The sequence below is a fragment of the Orcinus orca genome, chromosome 18, assembly GCF_937001465.1.
Source record: "Orcinus orca chromosome 18, mOrcOrc1.1, whole genome shotgun sequence".
In the NCBI taxonomy this organism is placed as follows: domain Eukaryota; kingdom Metazoa; phylum Chordata; class Mammalia; order Artiodactyla; family Delphinidae; genus Orcinus; species Orcinus orca.
The window spans coordinates 73,718,277-73,740,011 of record NC_064576.1 but is presented as its reverse complement, the minus strand read 5'-3'; the positions used below and the strand labels follow the sequence as shown (position 1 = coordinate 73,740,011).

Genomic DNA, 21,735 nt, shown 5'->3' with positions numbered 1-21,735 from the left:
TTGCCTGTTCCAGGGCAAGGACCGGGGAACGAGAGGAATGACGGTGATTTTGCAGGAAGCAGTGAGCTAGATCACTGAGTGTGTGGATTGGCCTGTCTCGGAAGAGATCACTGACTTCCTCGTTAACTCACTGAGCAGGTCGCCGGGACCAGTGCGGCTGGGTCTCCCCTGTGCTGGGAAGAGACTCGCATCCCTTTTCAGTAACCTTTCCAAGTGCCTCAGCTGTCACTGGGCCCTCCCTTCTTGTCTCTAACATGGAGGGGTGTGGGTGTGTGTGTGTGTGTGTGTGTGTGTGTGTGTGTGCGCGCGCGCGCGCGTGCACGAGCCGTGACTCTCACGCCCTCTGTGCCGGGTGAGGGGAGGAAGGGTGTTTTGTTGTGGACACTCCTGAGGCTATTTTTGCCGCTTCGGAGACTGAAAGTGCCCCGAAGAGGGCGGAGGAGCAGCGGGTAAACCCTCGCTGTTGTGCTTGCGCCGCTCTCCCGCAGAGCTCTCAGGTAAGGGATAAAGGGGCCATTTAATTTCTGAGCACTGGCGCCTAGTAACCGTGACTGTCAGCAGGTGTCACTGTCCCACAAGTCGTGAAGTGCAGGGACGGACCCATCAGTCGGGGTGGGGGCAGGGGAACCGGAAGAGGCTGGTCCTCAAGCAAGGGGTGAGCAGCGACGTCTCTGGGGTCATTCACATGCTGGTTTACGGGGCAAAGTAGCACGTGTCTGGTCTCCTAACCTCCCTTGAGCCAGGGTGAACCTTTTAGTTAGTTCAGTTAGCTTATTTTCTTTTGTGGGGATGTGTTTGTCATTTGTATTTTTTGCAATGCCGTCCGCTTTCTCTATTGGATGCTGACTTGGGAGCCGTGGGGGGCTGGGACTTTCCCGAGTCCGCCCAGACAAGCTGCATGGTCACCAGCCCTTCTCTGCCTGTCCATCTGTCCTGGAGCTTTGAGGTTAGACTCTCCCCTGCCCCCGTCCCTGCTCTTTGGGAGCATGGACTCCCCTCTGCAGGCAAAGGTGACCTTGTCACAATCATCTGTGGCGTCTTCCTCCAAGAACTGCTTCCTGCCTCTAATGGAGCCGTTCCTTCCTCGGGGCAGGTTCATTGGAAACTCAGGAAAGCTGATTGGGGAGAGCAAGGCCTTGCTTCTGTCCAGACCCTCAGGTTTTGACAGTTGGTCCTCCGTGTCTAACAATTTCTGAAATATGCACATCACTGACAAGATGCCCCAGGGAGACCTAGGCCTGGGTGCTGGCGCTGCAGCCCTGTCCCAGGTACTGTCCCTGGGCGGGGGACGGAGAGCTGGTCTGCCCCACGTGTGTCCCCAACAGCCCCTGTTAAACCATCTGATGACCCCCCGCCCAAGTCAGAGGAGCCCTGAGGTTTCTGGGCCCCCGACTCTTGCCTGGTCCTGGGAGGCCAGATCCCCATTTCCCTGATAAAGTGCACACAGGGTGGTGGTGATTGCATTTACCGATGTTCTGCCCTGGGGTCAGCAGCACCAGGGTGGCCTCACTGCAGGCATTGGGCCAGGTGTTCCAGGGAGGTGGCCAGGGGGCAGCCCCGGCTCTCCGGCCCTGTCCACTCTGCTGTGTGTGAAGTGGGTGGGAGCAGACCTGAGAAGAACTGCGCTCTACCCCACACTCCCACCGCCAGGAAACAAAGAGATGCAGGGGAGGCATTTCCTAGGAGGCATTCACTACATCCTGGTCCCTTCGAGAGTTCCCGTTTCTAGCTTATAATGCTTCTTGGGGTTAGCTTTCAAATAAAACAAAGCAAGAAAGACAATACACTGTGATTGTCTACAACTCCCAAAGGCAGGACAATGAAAGTTTAAGACACCACCGCATCTGCTCTGGAACATAGAATTATCAATATGTAAGAATGGACCAGATTTCTTACGCCTCCTGATAGAGCATATGGTAAATTTGAGCCCGAGGAAAGTGATCATTCCTGCCTTGGTCTCCTTTCAAATGATCTCTCAGGGGCTTCCCTGGTGGCGCAGTGGTTGAGAGTCCGCCTGCCGATGCAGGAGACACGGGTTCGTGCCCCAGTCCGGGAAGATCCCACATGCTGCGGAGCGGCTGGGCCCGTGAGCCATGGCTGCTGAGCCTGCGCGTCCGGAGCCTGTGCTCTGCAACGGGAGAGGCCACAACAGTGAGAGGCCCGCGTACCGAAAAAACAAAACCAAAAAACAAAACAAAATAAATGATCTCTTAGGGGCAGAGACGTTGAGAAGGTCCTTGAACGACGGGGCAGTAGAATTAGGGAACTATCTTGTGAACGAACGCCCTTGTGGGACACCCCAGCAGCTGTGTTCCTTGCTCTTGACTGGGTTTTCCCATGGCTTCCTCTCCCGCGCGTTCTAGCCCTGTCCCCGTCCCCGTCCACAGGTCCAGTCATCTGGATTGCTTGAGGGTACCTTGAGGCTCACAGCCAGGACACAGACACCTGCTGGAAGACCTTTACAGAGGGAACACCTGTATTCCTGACTCACTCACGATATATGCCCCTAACCAGAGAAATGAGTTTGGCTTGGTACAAATAAATGTTTGATGGACAGAGGGGAAGAGGAGGGAGGGAGGGAGGGATGAGAGTTGATTCCCTGCTCACTGTCTTCCAGATTAGAATGCCACACTTGGCAGGGAGGTCCTGTTCATTTTATACTGAATTCTAGAATTTTAAGACTCAGGGGGGCACTTAAATAATCTAGTACAGAAAAGGAAACTGAATTCCTGAGGGAAGAAGAGACAGCCAAAGTCACACCGGTCACACCGGTTACTTGGAAATTGATCACATAAATGAACCTGTAGATATTTTGTCCTGTTAGCAAAAAGTAAAGTTGAAGTTGGGATGTTTTAAACCATTTGGGCCAATAGGGTTAACAGTATGTAGGCAGTATTTCATTTCTAAAAACTAGAGGTTACTCTTACTGTTGTAAAATCAAAATGTAACAAGTATTTTAAAGTGTAGTGGAAGCGTGAGGTCCGTTCCATTCCATCCTCCAGGGCAGTGGGATTGCTCTTCACCAGATGCAATCACATACCCTCAGAAGTCCTTCCTGTGACCAAGGTGCCCATCCCGGCCTCCCCACATGCCCCAGGTGGCCCTGCTCAGATGTGCACAAGCTCACTGATGGTTTGATCTTGGAATTTTGTGCTTTCATTGTGTAAAATTGCTTTTGTTTTGTTACTATGCATGAAATTGTTCTTTTGGCAAATACGGGTTAGATGTGGACCCCGTGCCAGGCCTGGGTGGTCTGTGGGTGTGGTCCCTGATCTCAGCCAGGGGTTTTGCCCTCGAGAGCCCACAGCAGGGAATCAGGAAACACAAGAGGGTGGCATTGATGGGAAGCTTGGTCAAGGAGGTGACGCTCAGGTCTCCCAATTCTGAAATTAAGTTGTTGGGCCCCGAACGGAGGCTTGACATTCTCCCCTCTTCACTTTCACCTGAGCTTTCAGCTGGTCCTCCTGCTCTGCAGGGCCACCTGGCTTCTGGTCACTCGACCGCATCAGCTGCTTCTGTGAGATGGAACATTTAGTGAGTGTGTCTCTGTGTCTTTCAGGGTTTGTCCAACATAAATGACAATGACAGCAGGCTGCAGTGTGCAGAGTGCAGGAAACTGCATTCTTCCTCTCCAGGTCCGTACTGTCAGGATTCCTGACGGGCCTGGAAACAACCTGAAACGGTCGGGGACTCCTGACTTGGGGTGGGAGGCGGCATACCTGGGCGAGAGACACAGCTTTTCTCCTGGCTCCACTTCCAGCTTCAGCGCCTTCTGGTCACGGTTACCCCGTCCCTGCTCCTTTGAGCTCGTGCTTTCCATGAAAAGAGAAAAAGAAGCGAAACAGCTGAGTAGCTGAGAGGCTCTCTGCCTCCTCTCTGGGGTTTGTTAACATTTTCAGCATTTCCCGAAGTCTTCATCTTCTTTACCCATGAAGCTGAAGTGTTCCCTAGGAACTCTCTTCCTTGTAATGTTTTGAGGGTAAAACCACAAGGTGTGTTAAACCTGTGCTGTTTCTGGCTAATTGACGGCACTTTTGTAAACTGTTTCGGGCAACTGCCAGTGGGTTTGGGCTCAGCTGGACCAAACTGGGGTGCTTTCAGTCACAGCAGGTGACTGACACCTTCTCGGGGTTTCCTCAGACCCCCTTCTGGTCTCCAGGTCTCAGCTTCCCTCCTTCCCTGCTCCCCATCCCGTGGCCCTGATTTACTTCAATGTTTTGAGCTAATCAAGAAGTATAGAAATAGTAAAGTTATTGAGAGGAAAAAGTCTAAATTGCCACCTCCGTGTAACACCACCAGTCTCTCAGTTCTCGAAGGGAATCTGCTTCTGTGAAGAGCCAGAGATGTTTGCTCTCCCAGGGTGAAGCCGTTCAAAGCAGAAACAGTTAAAATGATTACTGTGGGTAGTTAATATGGGCAGATTTCACCACACCGTCCTGAGCGTTCTTTCACTTAGAAGCCTGAGATACCTGAAACAGCAGGGTTTATTTTTGAAAATGAAATACTAAGTACAATGACAAAAATATAAAAAGTTATATTTTTGTTTTGTTTTTTCAACTTTAACATGAGTATTAAAACATGTACTTCTTTTAAAGTTCTGAGTTGTTCCATTAATGTGTTTTAAATTGACTAGTTTTAAATTCACTTTTTGTTTCTATACAAGTTGCTTCCATTAAAAATTAACCTTCTTCCTGTTGGCCCTCAGTGAAGCCCTTCTGTCAACATGGGTGGGCCCTCATGTCAGTCTGTGTAGGACCCACTCACCAGCAAGTGGCTTTGTTCTATTTTTTTTAATTTATTTTATTGAGGTATAGTTGATTTACAATGTGTTAATTTCTGCTGTACAGCAAAGTTCTTCAGTTATACATATATACATGTATACATACATACGTTCTTTTTCCTATTCTTTTCCATTACGGTTTATCATGGGATGTTGAATGTGGTTCCCTGTGCTATACAGTCGGACCTTGTTGTTTATCCATCCTGTATACACTGGTTTGCATCTGCTAATCCCAAACTCCCACTCCTTCCCTCCCCTCCCCTCCTCCCACTTGGCAACCACAAGTCTGTTCTCTATGTCTGTGAGTCTGTTTCTGTTTCGTAAATAAGTTCATTTGTGTCATGTTTTAGATTCCACATATAAGTGATATCATGTAGTATTTGTCTGACTTACTTTGCTTAGTATGATAATCTCTAGGTCCATCCATGTTTCTGCAAATGGCATTATTTCATTCTTTTTATGCTGAGTAATAGTCCATTGTATATATGTACCACATCTTCTTTATCCATTTCTCTGTCGATGGGCATTTAGGCTGTTTTCCATGTCTTGGCTATTGTAAATAGTGCTGCTGTGAACATAGGAGTGCATGTGTGTTTTTTAATTATAGTTTTGTCCAGATATACGCCCGGGAGTGGGATTGCAGGATCCTATGGCAACTCTATTCTTAGTTTTTTGTTTCTTTGTTTTTTTGCGGTACGCGGGCCTCTCACTGCTGTGGCCTCCCCCGCTGCGGAGCACAGGCTCCGGACGCGCAGGCTTAGCGGCCATGGCTCATGGGCCCAGCCGCTCCGCGGCATGTGGGATCTTCCCAGACCGGGGCACGAACCCGTGTCCCCTGCATCGGCAGGCGGACTCTCAACCACTGCGCCACCAGGGAAGCCCTATTCTTAGTTTTTTGAGGAACCTCCATACTGTTCTCCATAGTGGCTGTACCAATCTACATTCCAAATGGCTTTGTTCTAAATATGGGCTTTAACAAACACACTACAGAAATTACATACACTCTCGTTGAGTGGAACTCTGGAGGCAACTGAGAAAATATCCAGCCCAGGTTAAAAATGATCTTTGACTCGACTGGAAAACATTAATATGGTTCATGTTAATCGCAGATATCTCTGGTAGCACGTTTCTTCCCAGTCTTTCTCATTCTGCAGGATCCTTGTAATTTTAACTCCACCTTGGCACACCTGGAGAAGGGGGTGTCTCAGAATCCAGTGCGACAACTGGAATATGAGATAAGACTCCTGGTGGAGAGGAGGCGTTTGCGCAGGACACCTCAGGGAGAGGAGGGCAGCAGTGACCATCCGATCCCAATAGCCCCGAGAGGAGCCCCAGGTAGACCCCAGGGGAGGGACAACATGGGCAGAGTGACCTGCAGACAGGAGCAGCCTCGGTGAGCCTCCCTCGGTGACACTGTGGCCGATGACTCTTGAATTAATGGACCAGGCAGCCTGTGCCCTGGCGTCTTGACACGTCTCGGGACGCATGGCTCTCTTCTTGCCTGCGTGTGTCCTTTTTTGTTCTTCAATATTTATTATTTATTTGGCTGTGCCAGGTCTTACTTGCAGCATGCAGGATCTTGGTTGTCGTGCGCGGGATCTTTTTAGTTGCAGCATGTGGGATCTTTAGTTGCGGCATGCAAACTCTTAGTTGCGGCATGTGGGATCTAGTTCCCCGACCAGGGATCAGGGCCCCTGCCCTGAGAGCATGGAGTCTTAGCCACTGGACGACAAGGGAAGTCTCCCGTGTGTGTCCTTTGATGGTGGCATGCAAAGCTCTGATGGTGGGCCAGCTTACGGAGCTGCCGAATCGGGACATTATAGAGACCTTGGCTCTGATGGCCTCCACGTTTAGAATCTGAGTTCTTAAATGGGTAAGGCCCAGAGAACATACTTTTTCTGAAATAAGAAATTTAGGATGAAATCCTCAGTTCACAGTGACTATAATAGAGATGAATTTGCTCCAGGTTATACCCCAGCGGGCTGGGGTATAAATCCGTGTTTTCCGTCCATAATGGTCGGGCTCACTACTGGCCACCTCTCGTGTGTGTGTCCCCTACAGCTAACCTTGTGTAACTTTTCTCAGGAGCTTGGATCTAATAGTTTTGGAAGGCAGCGCCGTGGGGAGAGAGGTTTCAGAGTGCGTGGTTTGCTTCTTCGAGTATTTGTTTGTGACGCCTCCTCTCTCTCCAGCGCTGCTACAGGACCACCAATTCACGCAGACTGGCAAGCAAATGGCAGTGCCACAGTGTTCAAGCTCGGAATCTGCTGGATCAGTGCCAGCGGAGGCAAAGATCTCACACGTCGGTGCCAACCCCTCCAGGGCTTTCATCTCTGTTCCAAGGAATTTGACATTTTCAAAAATCCGAAATCAATTGGAACGGAGCCGGCTTTGTCCAGCAGGTTATTAATGGCCCTGGAGCCGACTGATCATATTTGCACAACCTTTCAATAAACAGCTTCAACAACAACTAGGGTGGAAAAGAAAGCACACACCCCATCCAATCGGGACAAACTCGAAGTATTGATTACACCACCTCCTTCCCCAACCCCCGTCTTTCAAAACAAATTTCGAGTCTTACATCAGGGCAGTTGATCATTGCCAAACTCCCGTGTCACCAGGTCCCGACCGTGTTTTGCTGGCATAGCGCGTTGCCTCCTTTAACTGAAGTAACTTCCAAGATTTCCTGAGGCCAGGGCTATAAACCGCTGAATCCTGGGGAAGGCGGACATGAAAGGAACATCTGGGTGGGCCCAGGATCTCCAGGTAGCTCTTCCTGACTGATCACTTCTCAGCTCGTTGGACAGATGCTGCCATAACCCGCAGTCGGAGGGTCTGGTCCTCCCAGAGCCTGTAAACAGAAGGCACTCCTGCCGGGAGGGTGAGGAGCGGGCCCACAGAGCCTCTCCACCCGGAGAGGTCTTTATTAGGCTTTATTAGGCTTCTTTCTGTTTAGACCCTGTCCTGTTGGTGAGAAAAGGAAGGACAACCATGGGAGCGATTTCCGAGAGCCCGGTCTTCTGGTCTACACCCCCGTCCGTGCTGCCCTGCTGACCTGACAGCCTTCTTGGTCCTCACCCATGGTGGCAGCGACAATGACAGCCTGGTGACAGGCAGACACGGATTTTCTCCTATCTCTTAATTGTTCCAAAATGTGCTGTGTCAATACAAGTTAATTGCTTAACTGTGCAACACCCTTCCCACTCCTTCAGTTTCGTCGGCTTTAATGATTCATTAAACCTGTTTCGCTTATTCTTTTTCTCTTTCAGGTGTTTCTAGCTCCTATCTGACTACACTGTCACCCTGTTTGGGAGTGAGGATAATCTCTAAGGTCTTTGTGACACCTTCCAAATAATGTCTACAGATACGGTCAAGGGGCAAGTGTATGGATGCTGTAGACAGATGGATATGAGTTCGTTTATTCATTCAACAGACGCTAAACACTTTTAGGCCCTAACACCTAAATGTTAGGTGTGCCATGCACCCTGATTCAGCCAGGGGGTGAGTTTGGGCCATTTCTTTAGGACCCTGAGCCACAGCTGCCTCAACTGTAACCATGCAGATATGATGTCTCTGGGTTTCCATGAGGATTCAAGGGGATAATGGGCAGGGCTGGCGTTGGCAGGACTCAATAATTTTTTGTTTCCTTTTTTTCCTTTGGGCCAAACACAAGGGAGGCAGTTTTGGTGGATAATTTGATCCACGAAACCTCAATTTGTTAGTCAAATGAACCCGTGGAGACATGGCCACTCTTCTATACTTATCACTGTGTAAAAAGGAAGGCCTCTGACCCCACTCCATATCTTTAAAAAGTTGGCTTTACCTGGGCAAACACTAGGTATCAAAGAAACAAATAAAAGCAACACAAAAGTTCAGTTATTCCAGGTGGGAGTTAATTAGACTTACCCAGTCATCAAATGGCATCTGGACTGTCACGTTTTAGGATAACGCAGTCTTGATGAGGGACCAGGAGGCCTGGTTCTGACCCCAGCCAGGGCCACTGCTTACCTAACAAAAGCATGTGACTTTGGACTTAACCTCTCTGTCTTGGGCCAAACTTCCCCTTATCTGGCCAAGGAGGGGCTAGGTACTGGGTGGTCTGGGAGCCCTTCTCCTTTCTCCCTTCTCTTTCTCTCCTGGCTTCCTTCCCTCATCCCTGGGGCCCCTCCAATGCTGGGCCTGTGCTGAACAGGCATCAGAGGACTGCCCTGCCCTGCTGGAGCCCCCGGGGCTGTGGGAAGACAGGGTCTTTTTTCTATTCTGGTTGTAACAAGTGACGTGCCCAGACGACATTGATGTTCTGTGAGCTCAAGCTAGAAATGGTTGTTGGTATTCTTATTGTTGGCATTCTTCTTATTGCTTTCCGCGCAATTCTAGAGGTGGATGAGGAGGAGAGATATAGCTCGCCAGAAAGGTGATGAATCATCCCAGACGCAGTCCTGAAGCTCGGGTTCTCAGAACTCACCAGGCGGATGCTGTTGCCAGGAGAGGGAATCAGCACCACCTACAGACATATGGTCTGGCTTACCTGGTTATCTTTTTTTTTTTTTTAACATCTTTATTGGAGTATAATTGCTTTACAACGGTGTGTTAGCTTCTGCTGTGTAACAAAGTGAATCAGCTATACATATACATACATCCCCATATCCCCTCCCTCTTGCGTCTCCCTCCCACCCTCCCTATCCCACCCCTCTAGGTGGTCACAAAGCACCGAGCTGATCTCCCACTAGCCATGCAGCTGCTTCCCACTAGCTGTCTATTTTACATTTGGTAGTGTGTATATGTCCATGCCACTCTCTCACTTCGTCCCAGCTTACCCTTCCCCCACCCCATGTCCTCAAGTCCATTCTCTATGTCTGCGTCTTTATTCCTGTCCTGCCCCTAGGTTCTTCAGAACCTTTTTTTTAGATTCCATATATGTGTGTTAGCATATGGTATTTGTCTTTCTCTTTCTGACTTACTTCACTCTGTATGACAGACTCTATGTCCATCCACCTCACTACAAACAGCTCAGTTTCGTTTCTTTTTATGGCTTACCTGGTTATCTTGTCATCTGCTTTCTGGTACTAAATGATGTTTTATAGATTTTGTCTCAGGTAACTTCTTAATCTTACACCATAAGACGCGACATCACTCAATGCCCTGAGTTTAGATTTAGACAATAGCCTTCCTTCCTCTTTTTTTTCTTTATTTTTATTGTGGTAAAAAACCACGTAACATAAAGTTTACCATTTGAACCGCTTTTAAGTATCCAGCTCAGTGGCGCTACCACATTCACTTTGTTGTGCAACCATCACCACCGTCCATCTCCAGAACTTCTCCATCTTCCCCAACTGAAAAATCTGTCCCCTCTCCCTAGCCCCGGGCATCCACCATTCTACTCTCTACGGATGTGACTGCTCCAGGTACAACCTTATTCTTTCCACCGTGGGTGGGAAGGAGGGTGCAGGTTCACCCTGGACAAAGCTCTTCCCGGGGAAGAGCTCAAGAATCTCAGTACACGAGGTTGTGGGCACCTGCGTTGTCCTGCCAGCATAGTCCTGAAGACAGCCTCAGGGGCTGCAGTCTGTGTTGCCATGGCGATTCTGCCCCGTGCTCGCCCCAGCGGTCCACAGAAGGAAAGGATTAGGGGTCACTTTGGAGCCAGTCAATCCTCTCCTTGGTCACTGGCCTTTCGAGGAGCCCCTGCAAATCCTCAGACTCACCACACCCTCGCTGAGCCTTGAAGGCGACCTTCTCTCTGCCGCGCACTCCCTGTGCCTGGCGGATGCCGCCTGGGTCAGGTGCCTCTTCCTCCTGAGAGCCTTTTCCTGCATCAGGGACCCATCCTATGATCTCTCACGCCACCCCAGCCTTACGACTATGGAATTCCTTCCTGTAATTAATTGTCCCTTTGCTGGTCACTCTCCCTCACTCCTGTATCGCCTGAGCCTGGCAATAGCAGAGGTGGAGGTCTGAGACGTGCAAACAACTAAGGAAGGACATGCTCTCAGGGAAATGATCCACAAGGAGTGAGGGGCGTCAGGCCGGGGGAGACACTGAGCCAACATGTAGCCTCAGCCTGCTCCCCGGAGAGTTCTGGAACATGAACAGCACCTCAGAGCCGTCCCACGTGGGATAAGGGGGGCAGGCTTTTGTATCTACACCAGTCAGTAGGCGTAACCTTCCAGACATTTTCAGGGATGTGGTGTCCTGAGGAGGGCAGCTCTCTGGAGAAGGTGCAGCAGTGTTAGCAGCCAACACCTTCACCTGGGGCGCGTGGGGCCCTACAACGCTGTGTGTTTGTTGAATGAAAACTTGTTGAAATTAACGAGGAATTTGCCATCAAGCGAACATTCAGCACGTGCCAGGCACTGTGCCCTGCCTTTTACCTGCACCATCTCCGTCTGTCTCTAAGCAGCCGTATGAGGCAGGTGCCGATTGCTCAAGTGGAGATGGACGTCCAGCAAAGCTAGGCGACGTGTCCAGGATGCACAGATAGGGGTGGCTGCATGGAGGCCAAATCCACTTACCTGCTCCAACGTGATGCACGCGCACAGTAACGTTTGAGATGCGCCGGCCTAGACAATGCACTGACACCTCTCTCTTTGCCTCTTTATTTAATTTTTATTCAGAATAGGAAATATCATGTTATTTCCTTTCCCCATTTTGCTTTTCTGAGATCGGGCCTGGGCAAACCTGCAGGGTTGCTAAGCTGGGAGGAACATTTAAGTGACAAACCTGGCCAGACCCCTTCTCTCCGAGGTAGCCTTCCCCTCCCCTTGGCCACACTCCCGGTGAATGGGAAAGGTGTCGAGGCTTTGGATTGGTTTCTGTTCTTGCCCTGGGGAGCTCGGCTTGGGGGTGGGGGAGACCCCGCATTCCTGGCCACTCCAGTTCCCACTCAGCCTGTGGGAACACCCGTGTCAACAGTCGTTGTTGCTTTGCCTGTCCCAGGGCCCGGGCCATGGCAGTATTTGTCCGAATTAGAGTCTGTTGACTCTGCAAACCACGCTGGCTCTTCCGTCGACCCTGAGCAGCTGCTGCCCTTGTTTGCCCTGCTTGTCAGCAAGCAGACAGCCGTCCTGGACAAGCCCCAGCAGCTTCCGGCCGGAGGGAGCAGCCGGCACCCCCAGGCTCCCCGGCTTCACCGGGACAGATGGCGGCCTCGGCTCGGCATTCCAAAATTGTACCCAAGAAATAAAGCATTCATACAAAAGTGTAAAGAGCCCTGATAGCCCGCCAAGGGACAGCCTCTGAGCCCTGGCTCCATCCGACCCCCTCATTCTGAGCGGGAAGAAGCTTAGCTGGTGCTTAACTGAGGCGGTCCTCGCCGCAAGATCGCTGGGTTTATATCCTGGTTCCCTCGAAAGGGTTTTAACCTCTCTGCCGCTCAGTTTCCTCCCGTGTAATATGGGGCTGAGAATCCTGTTGGGAGGATGATATAAGCAAATAACATATGGTACTTAGAAGAGGGCCCTGTACACGGTACATTCTCAATATAAAAATTAACATTTATTTGTCTGTCTTCTGGCTAAAAGAGTGCTGAGTGGTGAGGTTTTGGTGTTGGTAGTGGTGTGTTATTTCCAGCGTTAAGGATCCTTCCAGACAGGAAATAGGCAGCATGAAATGCTTGTCAGTACTTAACAGAGCAGAGTTTGGTTGCAACCAGTAACGAATGATGGCAGCTGGATGCCCAGAGTTCTAGTTCAGGTCCCGTCCCTGTTGCATTATCCGTGATGAGCATCCGCCCCTGCCACCTCCCATTCCCACTACCCCTGGGACTCTTCTGGTCTCCGGAATAGACTCACTGTGGGGATGTCATACTTCCTGGACCAGTAGGGCGCTGTGTGTGTTATCTATCCCACTGTTCTTACATGGCGTAGCTCTTGGAGGATTACAAGGGGTTTCCTTACACTCTCGTTTCTTCCATCTTGAAAGTACTAGGCAGATATTTAAAATTTAGTGCTGAACTGAGTCTTCTTGGGCCCTCCAGGGTCAATTGCCAGTGGTCTTGCCGTGTGAACGTCAGGCAAGGCCTTCTACAGCTTCATAGCTTTAACCAGCAGCAAAATAAAATGGAATTCCATGAACACGGCCCGCAAGGATGGTGAGCTCCTCCTTAGGCTTCGTTGTCTTCAGTGCCAGTGAGCCGCACCCTGCAGGCTCCTCCTGAGTCAGACCAAGCATGTCTTTCCCTGGCCATGGAGGTCTCTGTGAGCGTCCACGCCCGTCACAGGGGGTGCCCTGCAAAGTCCTGACCTGCCAGTGAGGGCCAGGCAAGGGAGGGGGCTTTGGACAATCCCAGGCGATCCTTCTTTGGAAAGGAGTGGGAGACAGGGATCTGTCAGGGAGCCATAGGCGCATCACACCGCTGTGTCCGAGCCTAGCCCTAGCCACGCTGGTGCCTCGCAGTGCCATTTCCTGGCAAAGGTGAAGAGAGGGTTAGTTTCTACCTGCCCTTCCTGATTCAATCAGCTCTCGACCCAGTGAGCAAACACACGCCAGTCTCTCAGGCTGTCTCCCTGACTCCCAGGCCAGACCTGCTCTGGTGGAGTCAACGTCTCCCATTTTATTTGGTGGCTTCCAGTCAGTAGGAATTTACAGACACAGCCAATCCTTCCAGGTATTATTATGCTCATAAGGTGCAGAAAAAATCGTTCAGCCACACCCTCATCTCTATTTCTCTTGAGCTCAGGAATCTGCCAGTTTTCGTCATGATTATGCTCCAGGTTTTCTGTGTTCCTGGAATGACCAGGAGGGGGCACTGTGTAACCACACAGCATCTCCCTGACAGCTCCGTGGACTGGTTTCCCCAGGTCCTCTAAGACCTGGCCATCCCTCTACCTGCAGAGAGTGGTGCCAGGCTCCATCGACTCCGGAAATCTAACCTACCTCTTACCTGGACCAGAACACCTGGATGAAACTGCTGTGTAACAAGACCATCTTCGCAAGGTCAGAGCAGTACATTTAGCAGTATCCTTTCTGATTGAAATGATGGATATCTCGTCCTTTGGTGCTGCAGTGACAGTGAATTTATTGATTTGGGTTGAATCACGAAATGATATTGACACCAACTCTTTACACTCCTGCATTTTGTCAATTAATTTGAAAATTGGTCTGTTTTCCCCAAGTAAGTTCAGAGCATAAAGCTCTAATTGCATGTGTGATTTTAGGTACTGTTAAGAATTAGGAGGAAAGTATTGTGTAAAAACAAAATACCTTATGAGTATCTTTTAAAACCCAGATTTACTGAAGAATAACAGAAAACAATATTTAGCACTTTTGTGTCTAGTATTTACATTGGCCTAACATGGAATAGGAGAAATTTTTGTGTTAATAACTGTATTTTGGCACCAACAACAAACCAAAAAGCTTAAAAACAAAAAAAAAGGTGCATCAAAAGAGAAGTGATGCACCCAGTGATGTACAAAACAAACATTAGCAGAAATAAAATAGAATGAGGTATGCGGGAAAGGGCTTTGCAAACTTTAAACTGCCAAAGTAGGGCCATGAGAGGGGAGTGAAACAACACTTCCCTTTTGGCTGCGTTGGGTCTTTGTTGCTGTGCACGGGCTTTCTCAAGTTGCGGCGAGTGGGGACTCTTCGTTGCGGTGCGCAGGCTTCTCATTGCGGTGGCTTCTCTTGTTGCGGAGCAAGGGCTCTAGATGCGCGGGCTTCAGTAGTTGTGGCTTGCGGGCTCTAACGCGCAGGCTCAGCAGTTGTGGGCACAGGCTTAGTTGCTCCGCGACATGTGGGATCTTTGCAGACCAGGTCTCGAACCCGTGTCCCCTGCATTGGCAGGCCGATTTTTAACCACTGCGCCACCAGGGAAGCCCACAACAACACTTTCTAAGATAAAGGATAGCCCTGAATTATCAGTTCTCTGCTGTTCCCAGGCAGCATTTTGTCAGAATCCACCAATGGGTGTTGGCTGCCCCCGAGAGCTCCTACCCCTTCTCCCCACCAGGGGACTCCAGTCCTCTCTTCTGCTACATTTTCTTTCCTAGACCCCTTCCCTTCCTTTCACTTGTAGATTCCCCATCCTTCCCAATTATCCTCCCACAAAGGGTTTCCCTTCCTTGTTCCCCACTCAGTCTGTGATAAGGCCATTAAGGCTTTTGGGAGCAACAGATGAAATAAAGCAGAGCCCACCAGCCCCACTGTATTGAGACTGTTTCTGTGTCTATTGCCCCACTAAGGGGAAAGCGTATGATTTATTTGTGTGTGTGTCTATCTCAATGCCCAGCACAGTGGGGTAAGCCAGAGGCATTCAGCAAATTTTGTGAATCTCAGCTAAACTGAAACCTCCAAAAAATGTGATCAAGGCTGCAGGGAAGCAATACTCCAAGAATCCACTGCTGATAGATTTGGATAATTTAGAAATCACAAAATAGGGGGCTCAGCTATCAGCTTTGACAGCGTTTGCTTTTAGCTTATAGCTCTCCTTCCTCTTTATCATGGCACAAAGGAGTACTTGGCAATAAATCGTGCTTCTCTTAAAACTATTTAAATCTATTTTATATATTTTTATTTTGTGTATTTTATTTAACATATATTTATCCTATATATTAACTCATTCAATGTTGTTACTAACTCTATAAGTTATATACATTATTGGCCCCATTTTCAGAAAAGGAAACTAAATTTCATGTCAATACTAAATGACATTGAAAACTGTGAGTTATGGAAGTAAATTTGTTTTAGAATAAGAAATCACAAAATTTTGAAAGCTGACAAATACCATAAACACTTCAAAATCCAGGAAAATACACAATAATACCTGACATACCTCTACAAGACCTTTTCCTTCATTAAAAAATGTGTAAAATATACTAAGATAACCATTTTTAAGGGTACAGTTCTGTGGCATTAAGTACATTTACATTGTTGTGCAACCATCACCACCATCCATCCCAAGAACTTTTTCACCTTCCTTGAGGTTTCACCTGAGACCCTGTCCTCATTAAACACTGAGCCCCCATTTCCCCTCCCTCACACTCTGGCAACCATCATTCTACTTTGTGTTTCTGAATTTGACCATTACAGGTCCCCCTCATGTAAGTAGAATCATACAATATTTATCTTTTTTCAACTGTCTTACTTGGATTACTACAATGCCTTTAAGTTTCATCTATGTTGTAGTGTGTGTCAGAATTTCCTTCCTGAATAATAAAGGCTGAATAATATTCCATTGTGTGATTGTTTATCCATTCATCCATCGATGGACTTTTGGGTTGCTTCCACCTTTTGGCTCTTGTGAACAATGCTGCTGTGAACTTGGGTGTACAAATATGTCTTCTTTTAGGCATATACCCCAAAGTGTAATTGCTGGATTATATGGTAATTCTATGGTTAATATTTTGAAGAATTGCCGTACCATTTCCCACAGTGGCTGCACCATTTTACATTCCCACCAACGATGCACAAATTGTCCAGTTTTTCCACACCTTCACCAGCACTTGTTATTTTGCTTTTTTGATAACAGCCATCCTAATGGATGTGATGTGGTTCCTTCATTTTTCGACTTCATACTTTCTGATCTCTTCTTCCTATGTCAATGATTTTGTATTATCATTTGCTATAGGAAGACAGTTCAGTCTTTTTTCTTGCATGGTGTGTGGGATTCATTAACTATGTGACTTCACACACACATGGTCACCGTGCATAATACTGCTACAGACTTGTGTCTCTCAAACACAGAAGTCCTGATACAACACCTGATTTTCTTAAAAAATAAAAATACATGTGATGAATTCAACTAATAGTCTGCATGGCTGAGTATACACCTGAGAGGAGAAAACTTCTGTTTGTCTCAGTGTCATTGAAAACCAACTTCTCCATTGAAAGTTGTACGTGCCTGGTGGTTAGAAGAATGTTTCACCTCTGTGTCCGGATGCTGGGAGCATCAGTGCAGTGGGAGGTGAACATATTCCTAGAAGCCGTTCTTCCACCAGGACAGCCAGCAGTAACTTACCCGTACACAGAAGGGACTGGGAATCTACTATATACATCTCATCAAACCAACTTAAATATATCCCTACTCAACTTCTCCTAAGCAGGATCCCCCAAATGCCTGTTTCTATTCCCATGCCACCCAACACTCGGGGCAACGTGAGTGGTCTTTTTTCTACTCATCTGTGGGAATCCTGTATTATCCCAGATACGAGTCCTTTATCTATTACATGTTTCACAAGCATGGTCTTGTACTCTTTGCTGGCTCGCATTTTCACTTTCTTATTAATGTTTTCGATGAACTGAAGCTCTTAATGTTAATATAACTCAACTTCTCTATTTCCTTTATGGTTAATGATTTTGGTGTCTTGTTTAAGAAAAGTGTCCTGAGCTCAAGATCAAGAAGATATTTTCCTCTTTCCTCCAAGAAACTTTGTTTTTTCTTTCACATTTAGACCGTCAATCCATCTAGAACTGGCGTCTGCTGTGTGTGTGGGGGGCAAGATTTGTTTACACACACACACAGACACACACACATGCACATGCTCACACAGACACACAACCCACCCACACACCCACCCACACCTACACACACGCAGACACAGACACCCACACACAGACACCCCCCCCACACGCACACATGCACACACACACACGCACCCCCCCACACACATGCACATACACGTACACAACAAATATATATAAACACCAGTTTCCATAACACCAATTATTTTGAAGACCATCCCCTCCAGTCCTCTGCACTGCAGCTTTCGAAGTAAATCCAGTGTCTGTGTGTGTGGATTTGTTTTTGGACTTTCTTCTGTTCCACTGGCTGTTTTTCTATCTTTGCATCCATACCACAGTGTCTTAATTACCATATGTTTATAATAAGTCTTGATGTCTGGTACTGTAGAAGCTCCAGTTTTGTTCTTTTGTTATTCTTGGGCCTTGGTATTTCTCCATGAATTTTGGAAGTAGATTGTCAATTTCTAAAACAAAATAAACTGCTTGTTTTCTAATTTGGATGATATTGACCAATAGATCAGTCTGTGGAGTGCGTCGCTTAACTTTTCTATGTCTTAGATCCCTCTTCTGAAAAGACCAAAATACTCACTGAGCAGTCATGAGTAAGACGTGAGCAATAGGTTTGCGGACTAAAAAAAAATCACCATAGAAATGCTGATTTTTTTTTTTTTTTTTTTTAATGAGAAGGAACATGTGTAAGGATTGGGGCACACCCTTCCTACAACGGGTTGTAAAAAGGTTGCAGCAACTCTGGGATCTGGTCTCTGCATCTCCTTTTTCCTTCACTGGCTTGGAACTCAGAGGCTGGAGTTCAGGGAGGAGGAAGGAAGGGCGAGGTTTCCTGCCTGGGCTCCCCCTGTACCCACAGCCCCAGCGCTTCCTTGTGATGACTGTCTCTGTGTTTGTCTTCTCAGGTCGTTCACTTTGCAGCCTGGAAACTGAGGATGGAATCAAGTTATGATTTATTTTTCAAACACACCTGCCGAGTGCCAGGTCCAGTTCTGGGTAGCTCTGCCTTTCAGGTGTTCTGTGTAGAGCGCCCACTTGGAGAGGGGATGACCAGGCACTCCCGATGGGGAAAGGGCTTTTCCCTTGTGACAGTCCCTCTTCTGTCCCCCGGAGCTCGCTCTGAGTCGAGCTGAGGCCTTTCGTGTGTGGCTGGGTGCCTAGGGCAGGAACTAGAGGCAGTCTTCTTTCCCTCCCAGTCAGGCTGTTTGCTAAACACTCCCCACTCAGCCCTGGGGGCTTCCTTCAAAGGCTTTCCTCAGAATCCCCTGGACAGACACCTTCTGCCAAGCAGGAATCCCCAGGCTGCGGCAGAGGCAGGGCTCCACGGCACCCTCTCTTCATGGGTCCTTCTCTTTGCTTCCAACTGTGGAGCCCCGGAGGGCGACCACATCTGCACCGCGGGCAGTGCCCCGAGGGGCCACAGCCCCCTCCCCACCCCCCGCAGTGCTGCCCGAGCCCCAGGGCACCCGCGGGCATTCCTCTTCTCGGGCCCTGCAGGCTCCCTCCGTGCTTCTGCCCTTTCCAGCTCCCCAGGGGAGGCCCGGGCGCCGGAATTTGCAGGACCCGAGGAAGCAGCAAGCCAGTTACAGACTGGAAGGCCGCCAGCTTGGGGCCAGCGTTTCCCTGCCTGGGGAGCCGCCCAGAGAGGGCAGCGGGCAGGCCCGGGGCTGCTGCGGGGTCCCGGCCCCTTCACGGCCCCGGCCGACTCCGGGCAGCTGAGCGGAGGGCGGGCTCGGCCAGGACGCTTGAAGGCACAGAAGGGCCGAGGTGCCGGGCGGGCGCTCAGGCTCCCGGTCGCTTGACTCCCCGCCCCCGGTCAGAGCCGCCCGGGCTGAGGGGATCCAGACGTGGGCAGGGCCGCTGCCGGCAGGCCTCCTGGTCACCGGGTACCTGGCGGGGGGAGGGGGGAGACAGCGAGAGAAAAGGGACAAAGGGAGCCCACCATAAAACCAGCCGCAGGTCTGTGATCGCCAGGGTCTTTGTTTAGAGCTGGTTTAAACAAGCTGGGAACCTTTGGAAGGGGAGGCCATAAACTGAAGCGAAAATAAAAGTGTTTACAGCGAGGGACAGCGAGGTGCCGGGACCAGCGGGGCAGCCGTGGAGGAGCGCCGCGCACAGGCTGCCTTCCTCGGCCTGCAGGCGGGTCCGCACATCACGCGCTCCACGCAGACGGAGGGACGGGATGGGGGGAGGGGGAGGGGTGCCGCCCGCCCACCGGCCCGCATTCCAGGCGGGGGGCGGGGGGAGAGGAAGGCAGGGTGCCAGGTCCCCGTGACATCTAGAGATTCATCGCCGGGGGCTGGGAGATCTCAGAGTCAGCTTTTCCACTCCTCTAGGAATTCCTTCATAATGGACTTGAGGGGTTACACTAATAAGAGGGTTGAAGGGCAGTTGTTTCTGGAAGAAATGCCTCTCAGGCCCAACTTATCAGCCTGGAAAAGGTGTCGGGAGGCAGCTTTCACCGGAGGGAACAACATTCCTCAGGGGAGCTCCATGCAGCTGTGGGTGGTGAGGTGCAGGTGTTTGTGAAGGTGAGGCGCAAGGCGGATGTGCCTGACCGTCCGGAGGACCTCAGCCCTGACATGTTTTTGTGGACCCTCCATTCACTCAACACATGTAACCGGCACCTGTCGTAGGCCGGGCAACCAGGCAGGGGCTCGCCAGGAGATTGTGTACATTTATACACTCCTGCTTTTTAAAAGATTAATTCTCCCCAAGGATCCACGTAACGGGATACTTTTGGAAAATGGCAGTACCAAAGAAAGCTAAGGCGATTCTTGGAAGTATACTGGGCTGAGGTCAGAGGGCATCATTTGTTGTCTGTGCTCAGAGGGAAAGACTGACAGACTTTTTTTGCAAAAAGTCACACTGAGGTCACCTTCCTACTAATAAGGAAAGTGAGTAATCAGAGGCACCTGGCCAACGCGTCAGGGTTTTTTCCCCCGTAAAATTTCGTGCTGACTCTGGCTGGCAACATGTGTGGAAGTGCTGCTAAGCTGGGTCCTCCAAATGCAACGCCCAGATGGAGAGAGCTCTCAGATGGAGACTGGGGTTGGGGGGTGGATGCCACCAAGAAAATGTGAAGGCAGTCAGCTCTCCCCCTCAGGAGATCTTAAGAAAAGTGAGTCCGTGCGGATCCCGTGCCCTCGGTCCTGAAAAACCAGTGCTTTGGGCAGGGAGAAAACAGGGCAGGGAAAGGGTGTGGGCTGGTTTTTTTTTTTTTTTTTTTTGCGGTAGGGCCTCCCACTGTTGCGGCCTCTCCCGTTGTGGAGCACAGGCTCCGGACGCGCAGGCTCAGCGGCCGTGGCTCACGGGACCAGCCACTCCGCAGCATGCGGGATCTTCCCAGACCGGGGCACGAACCCGTGTCCCCTGCCTCGGCAGGCGGACTCCCAACCACTGCGCCACCAGGGAAGCCCAGACAGTTGGTTTTTGAACCCCACCTCCTCAATGTAGTAATTGGACAAATGGCAAAATCTCCAAGCCTCTGTTTTCTCATCTGTAAAATGAGGATAATAATATCCCCCCCTCTGCCCAGGGACTTGGTATGAGGATTACGTGAGATGGCATAGGTGGAGCTCCTGGCGTCACTTCTCCTTCCCTCCCTCCCTTCCCTCTTCCCAGTGAAGCAAAATTTAGTATTGCCCCCCCAAATTCTGAAAAATTATAATAACAGAAGTACCAAAAAAAAATAGATGAGTTCTCCTTGTTCGAAACATCTCGAATTCCTTCACCAGTGACACGCACTTTCACTGTCCATATATCCTGAACGACATTGGTTTAGGACTTTCAGTTCATTCATGTAGTACCCACCGTGGGCTAGGACTGGACTAGGCAATGGAGATACAGAAATGAATGGCATGCCCCTTAGCCACAAGACAAATAACACAGGAGCAGATAATTTCAAAGGCACAAAGGACTGGGGGGAAATACAGCAGAGCCCTGCTTTGCCTTGCTTGGGGGTGGGGTTGGGAAGAATGTGGTTCCTGGTTAGGTAAATCTGGAGAAAGTGATAATTTCTCTAGAAGATAAATCTCTAAAATTTCAAGATATGTCAACCAAAGATCAACAAAAGTAATTGAGAAATAATTAGTGGTAGATTCAATGATTATTTCAGTAAGAATTATTTGAATAAGAAGTTCTCCTGACAAACATTCATGGGGTGTCTATTTGCAAAACTGCACAGATATGAAGATACAATGCATGAAAATGAGCAACAAGAAGCTGGAGTTCTAGCAAGTAAAAAACTGACTCTAATCAAAGCAGCTGATGCTATGCTGGGAGCACATCAAAAGCACGATGAGAATGCGTGGCTTTTCATTTCCAAAGCACCAGTTTTTGAGCCACTAAATTATTTTAGAGACCATCCTCCTCCACAGGTCAGTGTTCCTTTCCTGACCACTTTCCTGACCACCTTCATGGTCCCAGCTCTGGGGCCTCTGAGTCAGCGCCGTCACCCCCTCATTCAGTGTGCCTTAAGCATCACA

The 21,735-nt window shown here is 49.4% G+C and overlaps 2 long non-coding RNA genes across 3 annotated transcripts; one reads left to right on the top strand and one right to left on the bottom strand.

The window, feature by feature from the left end:
- The first annotated feature begins 286 nt into the window (after window positions 1-286).
- On the top strand, window positions 287-8,035 carry LOC117197445 (uncharacterized). The gene is made up of 2 exons (XR_004478080.2): window positions 287-497; window positions 6,973-8,035. It is a non-coding gene; the product is annotated as an uncharacterized LOC117197445 (long non-coding RNA).
- On the bottom strand, window positions 514-6,976 carry LOC117197446 (uncharacterized). Of its 2 annotated transcripts, XR_004478081.2 has the most exons (5): window positions 5,174-6,976; window positions 4,281-4,469; window positions 3,720-3,812; window positions 2,196-3,515; window positions 514-1,960 (listed from the first exon to the last, which is right to left on the bottom strand). It is a non-coding gene; the product is annotated as an uncharacterized LOC117197446 (long non-coding RNA). The 2 variants fall into 2 exon arrangements; XR_007473202.1 differs by having other exon boundaries at window positions 2,196-4,469.
- Window positions 8,036-21,735: the final 13,700 nt, after the last annotated feature.